The sequence below is a fragment of the Canis aureus genome, chromosome 1, assembly GCF_053574225.1.
Source record: "Canis aureus isolate CA01 chromosome 1, VMU_Caureus_v.1.0, whole genome shotgun sequence".
NCBI lineage: Eukaryota > Metazoa > Chordata > Mammalia > Carnivora > Canidae > Canis > Canis aureus.
The window spans coordinates 93,397,007-93,417,095 of NC_135611.1; the positions used below are offsets into that span (position 1 = coordinate 93,397,007).

Sequence of the window (20,089 nt, forward strand, 5' to 3'; positions counted from 1 at the left end):
TGACAAGAGGGAAGTGCAAACATGTGCCTGTGAAACTGGAGGATATTATAGAGGAAATGCATTAGATGTGTACAATATCATTTCTCTAAATTGAAAGGGAGGGTACAATATTATGATAAAATAACCCACAACAAAGTGGAGTTGATCATTTCTGTGGTTTCACAACTTTATTCAGTGAGACTGACAGATTCACAGACTTTACAACAGAAGTTACACAGAAACAGGGCTGGGTGGGATATTTCCACATAAGTGAGATGTAGAGCAACAAACAAACAAACTTAAGATGTAGAGCAACCTGGTAGCTACCACGTATAGAATATAGAGTCAGGTAAGCACTGCCAAGGTCTGATGTCCATAATGCTACAAATATTAACATACTTATTCTGAACACTAAGATGTATGAACATTATTCAAGCAATATAATCACCAGTAAGATAAAACCTTACAAATCAAAGAGGTTTAGTGCTGAGTTATATCAATTACAAACATAAAGACAAATTACTATTCCCTCCAGAGATTCAAGACCATTCTTTCAAAGCCCACTCAGAAAAGATAACATAATGAACATTATGGATTCCATCTAGTAGAATCCCTGACCATCTTATCTGTGGATTTAAACCCTTAGCTATCTAGGGATATACACATTTTAATTTTTTTATTTTTATATTTTATAAAATTTTCTCAATGAAAATAATCTCCCCTAAGTAGGGAATAAAACAACCAGCAGTGCCCTTTTAAATTTAAATTAATGGCTAAGACATGCCAAATGCAGACAGTAAACATAGACAAAGGAAAGAAAACAAGAGCAAAGGAGAAGAGCAATATACTAAAAATTCAGTAACCTCTATTAGAATCCGTTCACCATACTTCAGTCCATCTATGTAACTCTCATACTCCCCCAGCTCACTGAATGTCACTACTTTTAGTAGTAATCACCTACAAACGTTTTATTTACTTTGTTCTCAATCATTAACTCATCAATGAGTACAGAAAGTTGTAGAAATCTGTGACCCTATCACAAATGGCAAGGGAAAGGGGAATAATTAGGATTCTAAGAAATCACACAAAACAAGAATGAACTTGGAACCAAAAATATTTTTAATACAAACATAGGTATGTTCAGAAAAGTAACCATGCTGTGGCTCCTAAGTTCCTAGATCTATTTTTAACAAAGTGCTCTTTCTAAAGCAGTGTTTCTCAAACTGGTTGCAATACGATGGTAGGCCCTGAAATCAATTATTCAATGGAAAAAGTGTATTTTAATGAAACTGAACTGGGGATCCCTGGGTGGCGCAGCGGTTTGGCGCCTGCCTTTGGCCCAGGGCGTGATCCTGGAGACCTGGGATCGAATCCCACGTCGGGCTCCCGGTGCATGGAGCCTGCTTCTCCCTCTGCCTGTGTCTCTGCCTCTCTCTCTCTCTCTCTCTCTCTCTGTGACTATCATAAATAAGTTTAAAAAAATTAAAAAAAAAAAAAAAAAAAAAAAGAAACTGAACTGACTAGACCAAAATAGAAGCTACCAGAGTACATCGAATGTATTAATTGTTAAGTACTGTTTTGTGTCTGTTACTTGTGGGTATACATGTCTGTATATATCTGTAATGCTTAGAGCGTATTTTGCCTAAGATGAAAAATATGCTTTATGGTGAGTTACAGTCAAAAAGGTATAAAAGCAACTTAAAAAAGCATTTAGATTGTTGCCTGCTCAGACACCTAAAAAGAAAAGCTGCAGGTATAGACAGAGTTGAACAGCCAAAGTAAAAGAAATATCAAATTATAGTTGCAATGAGCAAAGAATCTAAAAGTTCAACATTTTTAGCTTTATAAAGCATAAGGATTCACCAATACAAGGCTATCCTCCTACCACTGCCATCTTTGTGCATTTGACTCAGTATCACTTCATCAGTCATGCTCTATAAACACCAAAAATCAACCAACTAACAAAATTAGGATCCAAATGACCCACAATTGTAGTGATTTCTCATTGCAGAAGGTAGGGGGACCTACCCTGAAACAGAATTTCCTTCTTACAATGCTAAAGGGGGACAAGTTTAAATTAATGCCTAACTGCCTTTGAGAACTGAGTTTTCCAAAATATGTTCTTAATATGAGTTAACCATCAGATCCTATGAAGAGGAATTTGAAATGGAAAAATGAACACATTCCTTATGATGTCACCACTGAATTAATTACCTGAATTGCAAAGAGTGAACACCACAGGGCCATGGTTTGAGACACAAAGGCCGCTTCAGAAATATAAAAGAAAAGTAACTAGCTGGAGATTTTTCTTTCAAAAACAAAACAAAATCTCCACACTCATACAAGGAGGTACATATGTAGTAAAATATGGCAAATGTAAAGTGCATTCTTTGTCATTTTTTTGTGTAAAAATAACTAGTTGATCCATATGAATAACTATTTACAAAGCTAAAGGTCACAATCCTTTCAAACAGGTAATAAATAATTATTTATGGGAGGTTCTAGAGATAAAATTGAATTTATCACAGATTAAACCAAATATTCAAGCATATTAAAGTGTCCTGCATCACATGCAAAACTGATTTCTTTTCTTCAATGTAGTTATTGCCTAAAAGTGACCAATAAAACTATTTTTAGTGTTGATAGACAAAAGTATTACACAAGTTAAATTATGTTCACTGACATCACTGCAGAAGTATGAACATTCACAACAATGACTAGGCCCTTAACCAATATGACAACATATTTATTGAAGGGAAGGGAGGAAGGAAGGGAAAAAGAAAAAGAAAAAGAAAGAGAAAAAAAGAAAGAAAGAAAGAAAGAAAGAAAGAAAGAAAGAAAGAAAGAAAGAAAGAAAGAAAGAAAGAAGAAAGAAAGAAAAGAAAGAAAGAAAGAAAGAAAGAAAGAAAGAAGAAAGAAAGAAAGAAAGAAAGAAAGAAAGAAAGAAAGAAAAGAAAAGAAAGAAAGAAAGAAAGAAAAGAAAAGAAAAGAAAAGAAAAGAAAAGAAAAGAAAAGAAAGAAAAGAAAAAAAGAAAAGAAAAGAAAAGAAAGAAAAGAAAAGAAAGAAAATGGGATAGAGAAAAAAACCAACACGAATGACTCAGTCAAGTTACAGAAAGAAGTGGAATCTACTACTGGTCATGCTGAAAAGGTTGGGAAAACATTAATCCATTTCTTCACACACAAGAATAACAAGAATTCATACACAGCCCTGGCATCTGGTTAGTTTTCTGCATACAGTGTGCAGCAGGCCTAGAAATGAAACTTCTTGGATCTGGCTCTGAACTTCAGGAAGAAATGATATTCAGAAAATCTGATCTGGAAGAAGAAGAAGAAAGGAAGAAAGTCTGATCTCTTTACCAAGGCCCCTGGAACAGGGTCTGATCTGGTGCTGTAACCCTATCTGCCCATCTGCAGTTCAGCCGGGCTTCCTGCACCTGAAGGAATGTGCAGTTGTTCTCATTCTTGGCCTTGAGGAGATCACATCAGACGAGAATGGTCCCATCAGCTTTCTTCATTTCAAGTCTGCTCTCTACCACTCTCAGCCCTTGTGATTCCAGTTTTACAGACAAATCCCCTGATTTTGTTCCCATAGTGGAACATAATTGGATCCTTGTTTCTGCTCATCCTACATGTTGTACTCGAGTCCACATGGGTGGTCTTTCCCCTCCTCCCTTCTTTGGCCCTCTTTTTCCCCAAATCCAGATCCTACTTACCCTCCATGTCCATCCCAAATCTGTAGGCCTTCCCTGATCCTCTCTTAATATCTGTACCTATTTGCAGAATGGTTAGAATTACACTATCATACATAGTTCATAGGATCACAAAATATGAAATGAGACCAATCATGTTACTTCCTCAGCACAGTGCCTGGCACAAGGACCCAGTAAATGTTAACTATTTTACTCAAAATACCTCTCTTGTAACATCCATAACTTTCTATATCACCTTATAGTTACTTGTCTGTTCATCTCCCTGCCTAAACTCTAATTACATTAAGTTTAGAGGCCTTGTCTAATTTACCCTTTGAACTTTCATGAGTGCTTATATGTTCATAGATGGTTTTAGACAATACCTACACCTCTGTATTTTTCATACTACACATATTACACACATATGGATTCATATATAACATTTATATATCACATGCATTATTGTATTCATACTTGTACTGCTCATTAATATTGAAAAATGTGATATCAGTAAAATATATAATTACATATTTGTACCCTATATTTATCATTTATTGCCCAAATAAATAACAGTGCAATAAGGTATAACTATGATAACAAACCCTACACTCTGTGCCAGTTTAATCACAGTTGCATGCTCCCTCGTTTATTCCTTTCTGTGACAGGAAAAAGTAGCCAGACACTATGCCGGTCTTCTAAGCAGAAACAGTATTCTGGCCTTTATCTTGGCATACTCATGAACAATGAAAAATCATAGCTAAAAGCTGGAAAACAAACACAGTCATTTTGTTACTGAGACCAGGCACTTCTTCTTTTGCTATGGGGATTGGTGGCCCTAAAGGGGATTGTCAAATGCATCTGGAGCACTCAGCTTCTCAGCATTCTCCTTGCTCATCCCACACTGGCTTTGAACTGGTCTTTCACTCTTGTCTGCTGTCCCCTATCAGACCATCAGTGGGATAGAAAACATGGCTTCTGTTTTGTCAGTGTTCTAATTCTATCATATTAAGTAATGCCTGACCAACTAAGTTCCTCAAGCTCAATTATTCCCACCATCTTTAAAGGGAAATCCAAATTATTTGACCTACTACTGGAAGGTTGTGACATCAGCAGAAGAAGCCAGATCCAAGAGTACATATTGAATTATTCCACTCACATAAGGTATTTTTAAAAACGGGCAAGATTAATGTATCTGTTAGAAGTCAAGGCAGTGGTTACTCTTGAGGGGGAACATAATGATGAGTGTGTGAAATGTTGGTAATGTTCTTGATCTGGATGCCAGTTTTTCAGTTCGGTTTAGCTAGTGAAAATTCACCAAGCTTAAGATACATGTTCTTTTCTGTATGGATATTTTATTTCAACTCAATAAAAAACATGGGTTTTGTTTCAACTCCACCTTAAGTAAATGGAGAACCTGACTTGGGGGCATCTTTTTTATCAAACTACATGTTAGAGTCATTTAAAGATTCTGCCGTATGTCTCATCCTCCAGGAATGAGTAAGGCAGCACATTTTTGTTGCACAAATTTCCTAGATGCCATTTATCTATTTTTTAATTTTATTTTTAATCCTAATTGAGTCCACGAAGCAACCAAACTTAGTGAAAAAGTTAGAGTTAAACCTTGTGTTTCCACCGTCTTTATATTATCCTCTACAGAAAATAATTACAGAAACACAAAAAAAAATGACTTCTCCAGGGAAGAGAATGTGCAGGAGATGCCACTTCCTGAATTATCTCCTTCAAATCGTACTTCATCTCTACTTGGAAGAATTACAAATTAGCATTACAACTCCAAAGATCAATACCTACAATATGAGAGGGGACAAAAGTGAAAAGAATGTCCTCGGGCTTAATTTACTAGCAAGAAAGAACACTCAGAGGGAAAAAAAAAAAAAAGACTGAAAACACTCAGCTCTCTTTTGAAACAACGGAAAGACCACTTTCTACCATACGACTGAAGACATAGCTGGTACAGAACAGAACGTTAGTTTGCTATTTTCACCTTCCCTATCCTATTTTGGCCCAGTAGGAACTGCACCCACTAGGTGAACTGTGGAGTTTATCCCACCCATCCCCAAAAAGTTGCTTCTCCTATTTGGAATGAAGATCACTTCTAAGCAAATTAACAGACTCCATGTACTCAAGCTCTAGCAAACCACTCATATTAAGGAACTTGGTTAGAAGCAGGGATCAGAGAAAAGATGCCCTCTCACAACTGGCCCAAGGTGACCCAGGAAGAGAGGGAATTACAGCAGCACTTAGACTGAACCACTCATACTCAAGAATTGCTGACTCCTCTGAGCAACAAAGGAAAAGAATTCACCAATAAGAAGTGTTTTTCAAAGGAATTGGAAAAGAAATGTCCCCTACTCTTCCTTTCAAAGGCAGTGGCAGGTCTGATGTGGCTGCCATAGACAACTGGTGAAAACACAGGAAAACTGCAGTGCCTTTACATGTGATCTCTCCCAGCTGCAACAATAACATGTCATAGCACACTCCTGTCTCTACGTGGCTGCAAGCTTTCCCCCAACCTTCATATGGGTAGATCCTTTTTCTACAAACCTTTGCACGGTGCACTTATTCAACACTTCACCAAGGAAGCAAAATTAGGGGAAGGCGAAGAGGAGGAATGGGAGGATTAAAACCAAATAAATCAATTTTATACAAAAAAAAAAAAAAAAAACATAAAAAAAAACAACAAAAAAAAAAGCTTCCCAGTTTAGTGTAAAAGGGTAGTCTAACAGAGAATGTGACACGGGGGAAACGGATGTCTGGCTAACTCCCAATGCAGAAATCATGACTCATCAAAGCTTTCAGTGGGGACATAAGAAGGCTTCACATTTGTCTTGAGTTCACCTTCATGCCAAGAGAGGCTCTCTGCACCAGAAACTGGGGAACTTCATTGTGTGTCCAGCATCTGTGACAACTGACTATGAGGGCTTCGACAAAACCCTACAAGTCTCTGAATCTGGGTTTCCTCATCCATAGGGGATCCATAGCCAAGGTCCTTCTAGCTTTTAGTCTCTACTTGATATTCCCAGATTCCAGATCCCAGATCCTAAGGGGAATCGGTCCGCTGGGGGGAGCTGCAGTACATCCCTCTCCTCAAACTCCAGCACCCCGCCCCCCACCCCAGCCCAAACTCTGGGGGAGATACTGAGGTTCTGGAAGTAGATGGGGAGAGGGTGCAAAGCCCTTTTCTCCGTAAAAGGGGCCACAACCGCCAGAGTCCAGTCCCAAAAGACGCTGCTCCCTGCCATTCCGGAAGTACCCTCCACCCCCCGCCCCTGCCCCGGGTTTAGATGCTCCGGAGATGAGGGCCTCGCGGAAACCCAGGAAGCCTAGCAGGAGGTGAGGAATACAGAGCAGAGGGGCGGGGGTTGGGGGGGGGGAGAAGGGGCTCTCCAGGCAGGAGGAGGGCCTGAGAGATCGAGAGGTGCTGGGGACCCGCCGGGCGGGGAGACACGACTGGGGCAGGGTGGGAGGAGGGCAGCCCTTATCCCGACCCCCTGGCGTGGCCCGCGGAGGTCGGAGGCCCGAGCCATTAGGCTCCCCCGCGCGGAGCGAGGGGCGGGTCTGAGGGCGGAGGCGGCAGGGCCCCGGCTGGGGCGCGCTGGTGCGACCCCGTCACTCGCCGGCCGCCTCTGACCCTAACCCTCCGCCGGGTCCGCGAGCTAGCGCAGCAAAACAAAACAAACTCGTGCCGGTTTCCTGTTGTGCAACCCAGCCCCGAGTAAGTCGGGCCGAAAGGGCGCCGCCGCCGGCCCGCGGCTGGGAAACCCGAGCGGGGAGAGCCGCGCGCTGCCCTTCGCGGCCCGAGCTGAGCTGGGATTCCGGGGCGGCTGCGGCCCGGAGCTGCCATCGAGCCGGCGTCCTAACCCTCGGGTCTGCTTTCGCTTCTTGCCTCCCAAACACCCCCAACAAGTGGAGGGCGCGACCCGCGAAGCCAGAAACCACCTTTCCCAAAGCTTCTCCCTCCAGGTACCTAATTGAATCATCCATAGGATGACAAATCACTCAGGGCCGAGTTTTCCAGACACTTGGGTAACTTCCTCGTCCCCGAGGTGACTTGTCAGCTCCAGTGAGTAACTTGGAAGTGTCGCTTGGGGCAAGGTGTGTGTCTAGGAGAGAGCCGGCTGCTCAGTCACGCTTTCCAGAGAGCGGCCCCGACAGACTTCAAAATACACACAGCGTCATTTACAGGGACTGGTGCTGTGAGCGGGACAGAGTGGCCAAGACTGAGACATTTTCCAAACAGTGCTGACATTTTGTCGGGCCCCTAAAAATGTAAACGCAAAGTGACGAACCCGGTGGGGAGTGTGAGCGTCTGAGAATGTCTGCGCCTTTTGCCGCGTGGGAGGTTATAGTTAGAGACCTGGCGGCTGCGGGTCACGGAACAGACCCCCCACCCCCACCCCAAGAACCTTCGGAGCAATGGGGACCTTGTCTTTGGGGAGATCCAAGTGTGCAAAACGGCCTCAGCGGAGTTCCACAAACACGTGGAACTGGAAAAGGCAACTACAGACCCGTGAGCGCGCGCGGGACCTCACGTCCCCCCATCAGTGCCCACTTCTTCAAAGTTTCCCTTCAGTGGGGACTCGGGGGCGGCGTGCAGGACCAAGCCCGTGGGTCCTGTAACTTGCCTTGATTGTGTGGCCCTCTGGCCCCTGCTGTCCAAAAGAAAAACCCAAAACAAAAACTCTTCCTAATTAAAGAAACTTTAATACCTTGTTGATTCCCTTTCCGTCTTCTACACTCGGTGCTCTGAGGCAACTGACAACAACAGGGCTTGATGCCCCATCCAGGGTTGCTGTCTCAACAATCACATCTTTTAGAAAATCTCGGGCTGGGGGTGCGAGTATCCTTAAACCCGCGCGAACGCCACGGGTTCCGCGTGGAAAACTATTTCTAACCCCTAGTTTGCGTCTCTGAGCGTTAACTCCCCCACACTCCGAAGCGCCGGTTTCTCCCGTCTCTCGCCTGCGAGCAAAGTTCCTATGGTATCCACTTACCAGGTAACCCGGATTTCCACAACAAAGCCAGGCGTACGGGTCCCCTCCTCGGCCAGCCTGCGAGTGACAGCGGCGGCCGCCCTTCAGCGCGCTCCGCGGGTTCTGCCTCCTTCGGAAATGAGAACTCCCATCCAAGCCGGGGACGGAGCGCGGAAACCCGGCCCAAGTGCCGTGTGTGTGCGCGCGCGTGTGCGAGGGCAGCGGCGGCAGGGGGAGGAGGCGGCAGGAGGGGGTGGCCGGACCCTCGGCATCAGCTCATTCTCCCCCCACACGGACACAGACACAGACACGCGCAAATGTTTTTAAAAAGTTGAGTTTCGACTTTGTGCCTCGCCTGTCCCGCTCATCCTCGCCCTGCGTCTGGGGGCCGGTGCGGGATGCTGGCTAATTGCTTTCGGCGGGTTCCGTTGGGGGAGCGCTGGTGCGAGCCTGGACGGCTGCGGGCGGGCGGGAGGGCGGGCGTGCGGGGAGGGGCAACGGTATCGGCCCTGGCGCTGGTGCCCTTGCGCGCCGCGCTCTGGGCTGCTGGGGCGGCGCAGTGTGGACGCGGCTGCAAGGGGAGGGAGGTGGGAGGGGGAGAGGAGAGGAGAGGAGAGGGAGGGAGGGAGGGAGGGAAGGAGAAGGCGGCCCCGCGAGGAGTGTGGATGTGTGTTCGGCCGCGAGGGCCGGCCTGTAGCCAGCTGCTTCCTGAGTGTGAGCGCCGGAGGGGGAGGGGGAAGAGGGTGGGGGCGGGCTCGCCGGTCACCAGGCTGACCAATTCGATGGCCGCGCTCGTGTCTCCCTCTCCACGCGTTCACGCACGCACTCCTTCCCGTGTGCCAGGGAGTTTAGGAACTCCAGAACAGAGTAACAGCAGAGAGACACTGCCTTCTTCTTGGGCCTTATTTGTTGAATTGGCCTTTTTAACGTGAAAAAGTGTCAGAGTTTTGACAGGATCTGATGTCAAATAGTAGAGAACAAGTGAAAACAAATACCCAATAGTAAAATACAGAGAGAAAAACTTTTTAAAAAGTGGTAAATGGCAAAAGTGTCTTTCTGATACTTAGGATTAGATGAACATAACTTTGAAAATGGCTAGGTGAAGCACAGAGGATGCCTCTGGCATCTCTTCTAAGTATAAGCAGAGAAGAAATGGAAATGTTACCTGAATATAAAATTCTAAAAACAGGCTGTTAGGAAGGGAGGCACACTCCCTGCATGTATAGCATCTATTCAGTAATACTTGCTCCTTAAGAATTCAACCTCCTGGGATGCTTGTGTGGCACAGTGGTTGAGCATCTGCCTTCATCAGCTCAAGGAGTGATCCCCTGATCCCAGTCCCACAACAGGCTCCCCATAGGGAGCCTGCTTCTCCCTCTGCCTATGTCTCTGCCTCTCTCTGTGTGTTTCATGAATAAATAAATAAAATCTTTAAAAATTTTTTCAACATCCTCACCTAAGCTGTGACCCCAGCCCTTCTACTTGGCTTGGTCAGAGCCCTCAAGAGACTGTCCCCAGAAGGCCAACTACTAGTGGTTCCCCACATGTACTGCTACATATGTACAGACTTGCATCTTGGGAATCAACGTATATAAAACACAAATCCCCTCCAGTTAGGCCTTTCTGTGGTGACATCCAGAATTCTGGGTGCGCCTGGGTGGCTCAGTCGGTTAAGCATCTGACTCTTGATTTTGGCACAGGTCATGATCTCAGGGTCTTGAGATCTAGCCCAGCTACATCTCCACGCTCGTTGTGGAGCCTGCTTAAGATTCTCTCTCCCTCTCACTGTCTCCTTCTAAGGAAAAAAATGAATTCCACCAATCCTTATATTCTATTCTAGGGCTTCCACTAAAATATAAATGAGCATTCCTATGAGCAAGATAGAAGCCCTCAAGTACACAAATGACTTGCCCCAAAAAGCCAAACCAAAATGATTATTGATAATTTTCATTTATCTTATTTCAGAAAGAATATTACTAGAGTGGGTCTGTATCCAAGATATTGACATCATACAAAAAAAAAACCATTTTCACAATCCTTATGTCTTGTTATGATCTGCTTTTCAAGACTCCCTTTAAGGAAGGCATTTTTCCCCTCTGCTAAAGACACAAACTCATCAGAATATTAATCATCAGAATATCTGTCAGCAGAAGTAGAGAGAGGGAAATAAATTTATAAGTGCTTAGGATATGTCATTGTCAATTTTCCAGTTTCTCTCTGTTCTTCATCTCCTTTTAAATACAAGTATCCAAGCCCAAGATGGCAATAGATGGGCTCAACCACACACAAGAAAAGGCTCATAAAATGAAGCATGCAGCAACATCACAAAAACAAAGAAACCAAGTGGTAGAAGTTGCTATGACTATTCCATTGTGGCTAGTTATTGCAACATGCCTGACATTCACAGAAAAAGTCTTCCTCATTAACTCCAGCCTTCAGGAACAGAGCAAGATGGGAACACTGACCCTTTAATGCGCTTTGGGAAATTCTCTTCATCCAGACTCTTGTGCTGTACATAGGGCTCCCCAGGAACAAGACAAGCGTGGGTGGAAGCTGCAAAAAAACCGATCTACCATTTCTTGAATATCATCTTAAATACAATAGTTTTCATGCATGAAACGATATCCTAGGGGCTTGAAGAAGCTTCTTAAGCTTCCTACTTGATAGGAACAGCTTAGCTGGAAGAGAAAAATATTGTGCTACACCCTACTTTAATCAGTGGCTCATGGAAAATAAAACACTGGGAAAGCTATGAGTCATTAACCTGGAGATCCCCAAAATTCTCTTCACTTAGAAGAGACCTACAGCAGGAAAGTCATTTTTTATTTAGGTGGGATTTTCATGAGCCTCTAACATTCCTATACTTTACGACTAAATACGTACAGTACTTCACTTGACTTTTTTTTGGTGGGGGGAGGGCAGGAATGTAGATCAGCAATGTCCTTATGTTCCATGGGATATAGTAAAGATGCAGGATTCCTAATAAAATCCTGGAGTGACTCAGAATGAGATCTGTACCTCTTCTAGACTGAAATGGTCAGCAGGGATGGAGGAGGGGAGAGTAAGAAATGGTGGGAAAGGAAATAGTGTAGTTCAGAAATGACACTCTTCCTTCCCTGTAAGCTCTCCATCATGCTTAGGAATCACACCCTGGCAGCCTTTCAGCCAGAGGTGGGAACTGCAGTCTAGTTGCTCTCTTCCCTCTCTGGAGCCATCAGTTGTGTGTATCTCAGCCTCTGACTCAGGGCAGCCAACTCAGCAGACAAAACCCTGCTGCCAGCTCAAGTCCAGTTCTCATTCACTAGAGAAATATTCAGTGAGTACCCACTCTGTCCCAGGACAGGGAGTAAAGGAATTAACACTTGCAGGCATTGTGCAAGGGAAGATGTCACATAAAGCAATTTGCCCAGTGCCAGAGATACAGCAAACCCTTAAGAAATGATGGCTCTGCAATACAGAACCTTATCCAAGCAATTTCCAAATGGCCATTGGTAGTCTCCTACATGGAAGCCAGGAAGCTGAAGCCCAGTAAAAAGTTATAGAGAGTGAGGGGCAGAGCTAGGTTTGTCAGTCTTGAAGCCCCAAGTCCTTGTAAACTAAAATAATACCACATGTTCTCTGAATTTGTACAAAGTACACTGCAGGTGTATAAAATGCAAGCACCTTGTGATCAATGTCAGATAAGCACAGGTGAATGTGGAGGAGGCAAAAATCATTTCCTACTATACATCCCATGCAGTAGCTTGGCTGTTTCAGCTGGACTTCAAAGAAGGAGTATAGAATTGATAAGCCAAGAAAGTCATCACAGGTGGAATAAGGAGCGTCAGAAAGGCACAAAAGGCATAGATCCTGTGTATCTGCTCACACCAAGCAAGAGTACAAAATAGGAATATGCACAGTCTCATACAGCAACATCAGCAGAACACAACGGACTCTGGGATGGAACATCTTAGGTGCAACCCTACAGGAGAACTGTTGTTTGTGTCAGTCTGAGGGATCCACCAGCAAACCTTTACAAACTTGCAAAGAACTATGATCAGATTCCTACTTCTGTAAAATGTATATAGAGAGAAACAAGCTTTAACCCCCAAAGGCAGACAAGTTAAACTAACAGCACCAGGGATAGTATGCCTAGCTATTCACACACACACACACACACACACACACACACACACACACAACCACATGGGAGCTGGCAAGAGTCCAGTTATGGAGAAATGCACTGGAAAAAGTCAGTGTTTGCCAACTTAAAGAGGGGAAATAAATGTGTCAGATGGAAAATTTCCATTTTACCTTCCTAAGCGAATAGTACAAATAGTGGAATGTTATCAGTGCTTAATACCCTCATAAAACATTTAAGTTGATCTTTCTATTAATTTTGCCACAAGTGCAGTCAGCCCAGACTCTCCTGCTTCCACAGCAGTGATGCAATTTTTAAAAAGTATTATTTACACTCATTACATTCATAGCATCATACCTATTTTCCTTTCTCAGATTGAAACTGTGAATCAGAGTCTAAAATGTATCACTCAATATGCAACTGACCAATACTGAAGTATTTTACTCCATGCAATGCCTCATCTATTTTAATTGGTAAAATTTTTCTTCCTATTTTATACAGACCCAATTGAGATGCATCTTGTGTTCTACAATGGTGACAGGATATTTCTTGACATACTATTAATGTGTATCCACAGAGTTTACCAAAAAAAAAAAAAAAAGTTCATAGACATACACAATATTCCACAGGCAGCCAGTCTCCTACTATTTTTTTTCCACTTAACATCCATACTGGCTACTTCTATATGCCACCTAATATAAAATTAATTACCTCATCATAATGCTACCTATCCATTAAGTTCCCTTCTCTCAGTGCCTTCTCATTGGTAGAATTTACAGTTCATCAGCCTTTCATGGTCTAGCAATACAGCTGAGCACTAGTAAGTACTTAATGCTAAATGAGTGGATGAATTAATGAAGAAGTGAAAGAACATTTTTTCCCACTTTGAGAGTTGGTGAATGGCACTAACGACTGTCTTTGCACATCTATGTAATCATTCCAATACTCCAAAAGGGTCTAAACACCTGTCACTCTCTTTCTGTGCCCCAAGGCTCATCATTGTAAACCGAAAGTTCTTCCTTCTTGGGGAATAAAACTGTCTCAGCAATGCTTACCATCAGGAGGGTGAGCCTCCTCCTCCTCTGCTGCCCCAATGATCCTCCCCCATATGACACCCCAGTCCTCCCTCGTGCCACACCACACCAGGTCATCTGCATCACACCCTGAACAACAGGAAAACATATGTACTAAATTATGGAGAGAAAAAAAAGAGGGAAAATATGGACCAAGGGCACAGGAAGGAAGATGAATTTCTTCAAAACAAGAGGAAGCTGGGGTGCCTGAGTGGCTCAGTTGGTTGAGCATCAGACTCTTGATTTCCGGTCAGGTCATGATCTTGGGGTAATGAGATCGAGCCCCATGCTCAGTGAGGAGTCTGCTTGCCCCTCCCTCACATACATAACATATGTGAGCTCTCCCTCAAATACATAAGTAAAAATCTTTTTAAAAAATAAATAATAAAAAACAAGAGAAAGTAAAGGAGGCAAGACAGCATTAGGACAGCTCCAGAATAAGCAAGAACAATGAGTAAGTTGTGGACAGAATTAAGCTCTGAAAAAAAAAAAAAAGTGATCCAGTGGCTCTTCAGACTCCTCCCTACTCACCTCAAGTTCTAAACAGACCTGCCTGCAAGGGGGTTTGAATGTACTTGGAGATTGTCTACAAATTCTTAGGCCCCGTGATGCTGAAGTACTCAGGCGGTTTTCAGATCCATAAACATTTCTATCCCCCTTTTGACCCCGTAAGAGAATGGAGGAGTACCATTTTATTGTCCATCAGACAAATGACCAACAGTCCCCAAAGGAGACCTGCCCTAGGTAAAGCACTGACTCCCTTCAGGCTGGAATGGTGTTCCAAGTTCACTGTCTGCATTACTTCCCTTAATTCCCACGACATCCCATTGAGGTGACAAGTTCTATTTTATAAATGAGGAAACAAAGGCAGAGAAAAGTAGGTTATCTTTCCAGCATTACCCAGCTCCTGGGGAAATGGTCAGGCTTCAAAGAGAAACATTTCCCACATTAACCATTATTCTACTCTTCTTTCCATGCAGGGAGCCCTGCTTCCACCAGATATCTATTTGTTTATTCATTCAAGCAGGATAGTACATTGGAAGGAGGGTGACTCTAGAATCAGAAAACCTAGAAATCCTAACTCTGCCACTTTCTGGAAGACGTCTGGCTGGTTCCTGAACCACTGAGGACCTCAGGGCTGCTACCTGAGTTATTGCAAGGATTGACTGGGAATTGCAAAACTGGCCGGCACATATGCACAACCAGGGGCTTCCTCTGACCAGAGAGATTGGTTCACTGATGGGCATATGACCCAATTTGGACCAATATAATGTAAAGAGGAGAGCTCTGGCTACAGGGACTAGTTTGATGATGGGTAGAGGACCCATTTTGGTCCAATGAGATGTTCTCATAAGAGGAAAGTTTTGGTAGCTTTTAAAAATGTCTTCTCCTCTCTCTAAAGAGCCTCTTCTGTGTGTTATGAAGAGACAGAAATGAAGCCGTCTTCCTCTCAGCCTGCCAAGGAAGGTGTAACTTTGTGGAAAGCAAGGTGGAGAAGGCAGCAGAAAACAGGCCCAGAGTCCTAACGGAACCACACGTGATCGCCATCCAATCTCCGGACCATTTCATTTGCGGGAGCCAGTAGATCTCTTTTATTTTTGTTTAAACAAATAGCTGACAACAACTTATAGAAGTACCTAAGGCATTCAGCATACCATGGAGGGTACAAAGAAAAGCAATACTTAAAAACTTAAAGGGGCTCACCATCCAATATAGATACTTAGTTTCTGTGACATCATTTTAGCCTGGTTACTTTAAAAAAAAAAAAAAGTTATGGTTCACATTCTTTTTGAGATCCTCCTATCATCTGATCAGTATTACATTAAACAAGAGACATTTTGCTTCCGCAGTAATTACACAATGCCCCCTTTCAGACCAGCTGGTCAACCTTTGGGGGTCAGATACAGTAGCTTATCCATTTGGTTGTCAGACAACTGTCCTGAAAATCCAGGCCATTTATACATGTTCTCAGTTACTGGTTAACAATATAGCCCTGGAACACAGCACCTAATAGAAGTATATGCATTCCCAAATTCCTACTGAAAGTGGAATTTATCTCACTCCTGGATAAAACAGAGTCAAGATTTTCCAACTGACATTCAGAAATAAAAAAAAATATTTGTACAGAAGTCACTGCTCAGGCCCACTCACTTCTGTTATTAATCCTACCTGAGAAAGTCTCAGTTCAGCCTGGACACTGCCTCCCCCATCCCCATGCTTTTCTGTCTTCTGTCTTGTAACCAAATGTCATTTAAAACTCAGCTATAGATACCATTTGGGGCTATTGGCGTAAGCAGCAGGAGCAGAGAGTCCTTAGATTCTAGATTGAATTTAGGGACCAGCAGTCAGACAATCTGAGCTCAATAATAATGATGCTATCTCAGCTGGCTGCCTAGGTCAGAAATGTTCTTCCTGCCACTGCTTTCATTTTTCTTCCAGCAAGAAGTGGACATGAAGGAGAAAATGTGAGTGGCAAGTTATAAGCCATAAGCTTAAGACACAGCTTAGTTATGGCAATCAGAAAAGCTCACATTTATTAGGGATTTATTGTGTGCCAGCAGCTGAGGCAAGGTACTTGAGATTCTTAATCTCATTCAATCCTTACAGATATCTATCTAATAAGTGATAGAAGTAGGACTAGAACCTAGCTATGGCTCCAGGGCACATGCTCTCAGCCACAACACTCTACTGCCCCCACAGAGTACTGCTTATTGGAAGACATTTTGATCAGATATGTGATTAAAACTATTAGATGTAAAATTTATGAATAAAATTTATTGTATAAATGGTATATGTCATAATCAGTTGCAGGACACCACCAAGTGATACTACACTACTATGGTTCCTCAAACCTACCTTGAATACTCTTCAAAGTCCCCAAACCTCTGCATGTGCTCTTCTGTCCATATGGAATGATCCTTATTGTCTACTTCTCCTCCTCTGTGAGGCTGTTACAGAGAGAATAATGTCCTCCTTCCCCCTACAAATGCCCATATCCTCATCCCTGGAATCTGTGAATATGTTAAGTGGCTAAAGGTAATTAAGGTGCAGGTGGAATTAAAGTTGGTAAAAAAAAAAAAAAAAATGACCTTAAAATAGAAAGATGATTCTGGGGGCACCTGGGTGGTTCAGTGGTTGAGTGTCTGCCTTTGGCTTAGGTTGTGATCCTGGGGTCCTGGGATCAAGTCCCACATCAGGCTCTCTGCAGGGAGCCTGCTTCTCCCTCTGCCTATGTCTCTGCCTGTCTCTGAATCTCATGAATGAATGAATGAATGAATGAATGAATGAATGAATGAATGAATAATAAATAAATAATAAATTGAAAGAAAGAAAGAGAGAGAGAGATTATTCTGGATTATCCACATAGGTCCAATGGAATCAATCACAAGAGCCCTTAAAAGTGGAAGAGGGTGGCAGAAGAAGAGCTTCAGAGAAAGTGATTTGGCAACCACGGTAGGGCCAGAGAGGTGCCAGGTTACTGGCTCTGAGGATGGAGGATGGGGCCAGGAGCCAGAGAACATAGGAAAACACTAGAAGTTGAAAAACACAATGAAATAGAATCTTCCCTAGAACCTCCAAAAAGGAAGCAGTCCTGCTCACACTGGACCTTAGTCTTAGTGAGACCCATGTCAGACTTCTATCTTACAGAACTGTGAGATGTGAATTGGGTTATTTAAGCCACTATATTGAGGGCAGTTTTTCACACACCTTCCAAACTCATATTTCTCAACCTCAAAGCCAGGTGCACATACCCTAGGTCCCCAGGGAATATGGCCCTCACTAGTATCAAACACGAATTACACTACTGGGGAGCCAGGTCTACACGTTCCAGGCCTTCCCCCAATTCCCTCAGGAGCATTGCCAATGAGCATCGAGATTCATCCAAGTCACAACTCTGCCTCTGCCCACCTTCTGCTGGGAGGAGGGGCAATGTCAAGTGAAATGGCCAAAAGGCCAGGAAATAGAAGGAAGCAGTGGGCAGGAGAAGGAAATAAGAGAACAGCAGGAGGATGCAGGAAAGAAGAAGGTAAAGGGGTTGATAGGAGAGAAGGAAAAGAAAACAAAAGATAAGGAAGGACAATGAGGCCAGAAAAGAGGAGAAAGAAGGGAGCAGCGGGGCTGGAGGAAGACCCAGAGACTGGTGGTGGGAGAGAAACACCTGACCACCTTGCCCTCCGCCCTTCTGTCTTCCTGAGCTCCTGTCCACTCAGAGGCTCTAGTTCTGGAGCCTCATCCCCCTACTGGCTTCTCATGCTGGCTGTCTTCTACCTGGCGGCCCTCTTCACACACCTGGCCAGGCCTCCCCCCTGAGATTCTGATTTAGCAGCCTGGATAAGATCTGGTCTTTGGGACTTTATCAAACTTCCCAGTGACTATAATGGGTAGCCAGGGTAAAGAACCTCTGTCAGATAGCCCTCTCTGCCCTCTTTAGCTCACCTGGAATGGACCCTTCCACAAATCAGAATCCTTGTTTGTGTCCTGCACTTAGTCCTCATCCTAAAGCTGGAGATGCCACATGGAGCTGCTTTAAGGACCCAGACCCTGGAGTCAAACTGCTGGGATTTAGTACTGACTCCGCACTAATTGGCCAAGTAACCCTGGGGGAGTTACTCTCTGTGGCTGTCTCTCCATCTGCAGAACAGGAATGACCACAGCTTTGAAGACTCAATGAGTTAATATTTGGGAAGCCTTTAAAATAGTGTCTGCCACATTCAGTGTATGAAATAAGCATTTGTTAAAACCAGCCTGCTTCATCTCTGAATTGTTACTCTATCTTGCCATGCTCTTTAACCTTTTGTGTATAGGACCTCTGCCCCCTCCACTAACAACTGGGCTCTCCTCTGATGCCCACTACACCAAAGCCACTGCACTCTATGTAAGAGACACTTGATAAAGTCTGGTAAGTGAACAAAATTAAGTCAGAAAATAATCTTTAAAACATAATCTGTTCATCAAAAATCAAGAACTGGCTATGAATTAATAATTTTTATTTAAGAACGGCCATTTAGGGGCACCTGCGAACGGCTCAGTCAGTTAAGCATCTGACTATTGGTTTCCACTCAGGTCATGATCTCAAGGTCATGAGATGGAGCTCTGCGCTGGTGGCTCTGAGCTCAGCGGGAGGTCTGCTTGGGATTCTCTCTCTCTCTCCCTACCCCCTACTCCCAGCTTGTGCGTGTTCATTCTCTCAAAAAAAAAAAAAAAAAAAAAGAATGGTCATATAAAGAATTCTCACTTACCCCTGGAGCTCCTCCCTGATGAGCAATGCCCTCAGGAGGAAAGGCACACTGGACACAGGAGTCTGTAGGGAGAGTAGAAGTGAAATGTGAGGCAAGAGGAGGAGTCCTGAAGTGGGCCCTGAAACAGGAGCAATTCTGGTTCTCTAGCAGGTTCAGAAGGATGGAAAAGAAGCCTAAGAAAGAACAGGGATGGAGGTGCTGGAGAAATACCCAGGTCAGGGGAATGAAAGGCCACAGAAAGCAAACTTGGCTACTTATGATCATGCCTATGGTGGGCCCCGCCTAGATTTTCTATTTGGAGGGCTGATTTGCATACACACTGGTATACATTTTAACTCTGAAAGTAGACCTTCCATATGTGTTTTATTTACTCTCATTTCTTTTTTATCTTTACCAGTTGGCCTGTTTTTTCCTTCTTCACATTACCATCAGGAGACCTTCATTGCAACCAGCCACTCAGCTTGGGGATGGTGGAGCAAGGCTGCAAAAGACACTTGAGACAAGATGTAAAACTTTGTATTAGGGTACAATAACATTTACTAGGCACAAATTTGGCAGCCAAAAGATTTCTCTCAAAGGTATGAAAAAATGTCTGTGCTCTATTTTCAAAGAAACCAAATAAGACATGGTCCCTGAATCACTGTCTGAATGCAAACAGCATTTGGCTTTGATCTGAGTTGTTGAAAACTATGACCAATTTATCCCACGGATGCCAAACCATCAGAGAATGTTTTTAAGTCTGGATTTCCATATCGGGATTCAGCTACACACTTTTTCTCTTCATTTCACATTACACAGGGCCAATCCAAAATAGTACTTCCAACAATGGATGTAGTTGGGATGATGATTTCATATCTAGGAGCAGAAAAGCTCCTAGTAGGAAGGAGCAGAAAAGTCCTATAGACGCACGCACTCCTGTGACCTGGGAAAAAATATAGAATCACAATTGAACAGTAAATGGGATCACTGGATGTACAACTTCCCCTCTGCTATA

At 43.6% G+C, this 20,089-nt stretch overlaps 1 protein-coding gene across 35 annotated transcripts in view; it reads right to left on the bottom strand.

Annotated features, from left to right (window-relative positions):
- GLIS3 (GLIS family zinc finger 3) overlaps positions 1-20,089 on the bottom strand; it is a 548,443-nt gene that overhangs the window by 437,459 nt on the left and 90,895 nt on the right. For 31 of the 35 annotated variants that reach the window (XR_013385993.1, XR_013386010.1, XR_013386000.1 and 28 more), the window contains one exon: positions 19,096-19,157. The gene's annotated coding sequence lies outside the window, so the exon portion shown is untranslated. Of the gene's footprint in view, positions 1-8,683; positions 9,128-19,095; positions 19,158-20,089 lie in introns of those variants that run through there. The other 4 variants (XM_077908990.1, XM_077908957.1, XM_077908836.1 and 1 more) reach the window with 3 other exon arrangements.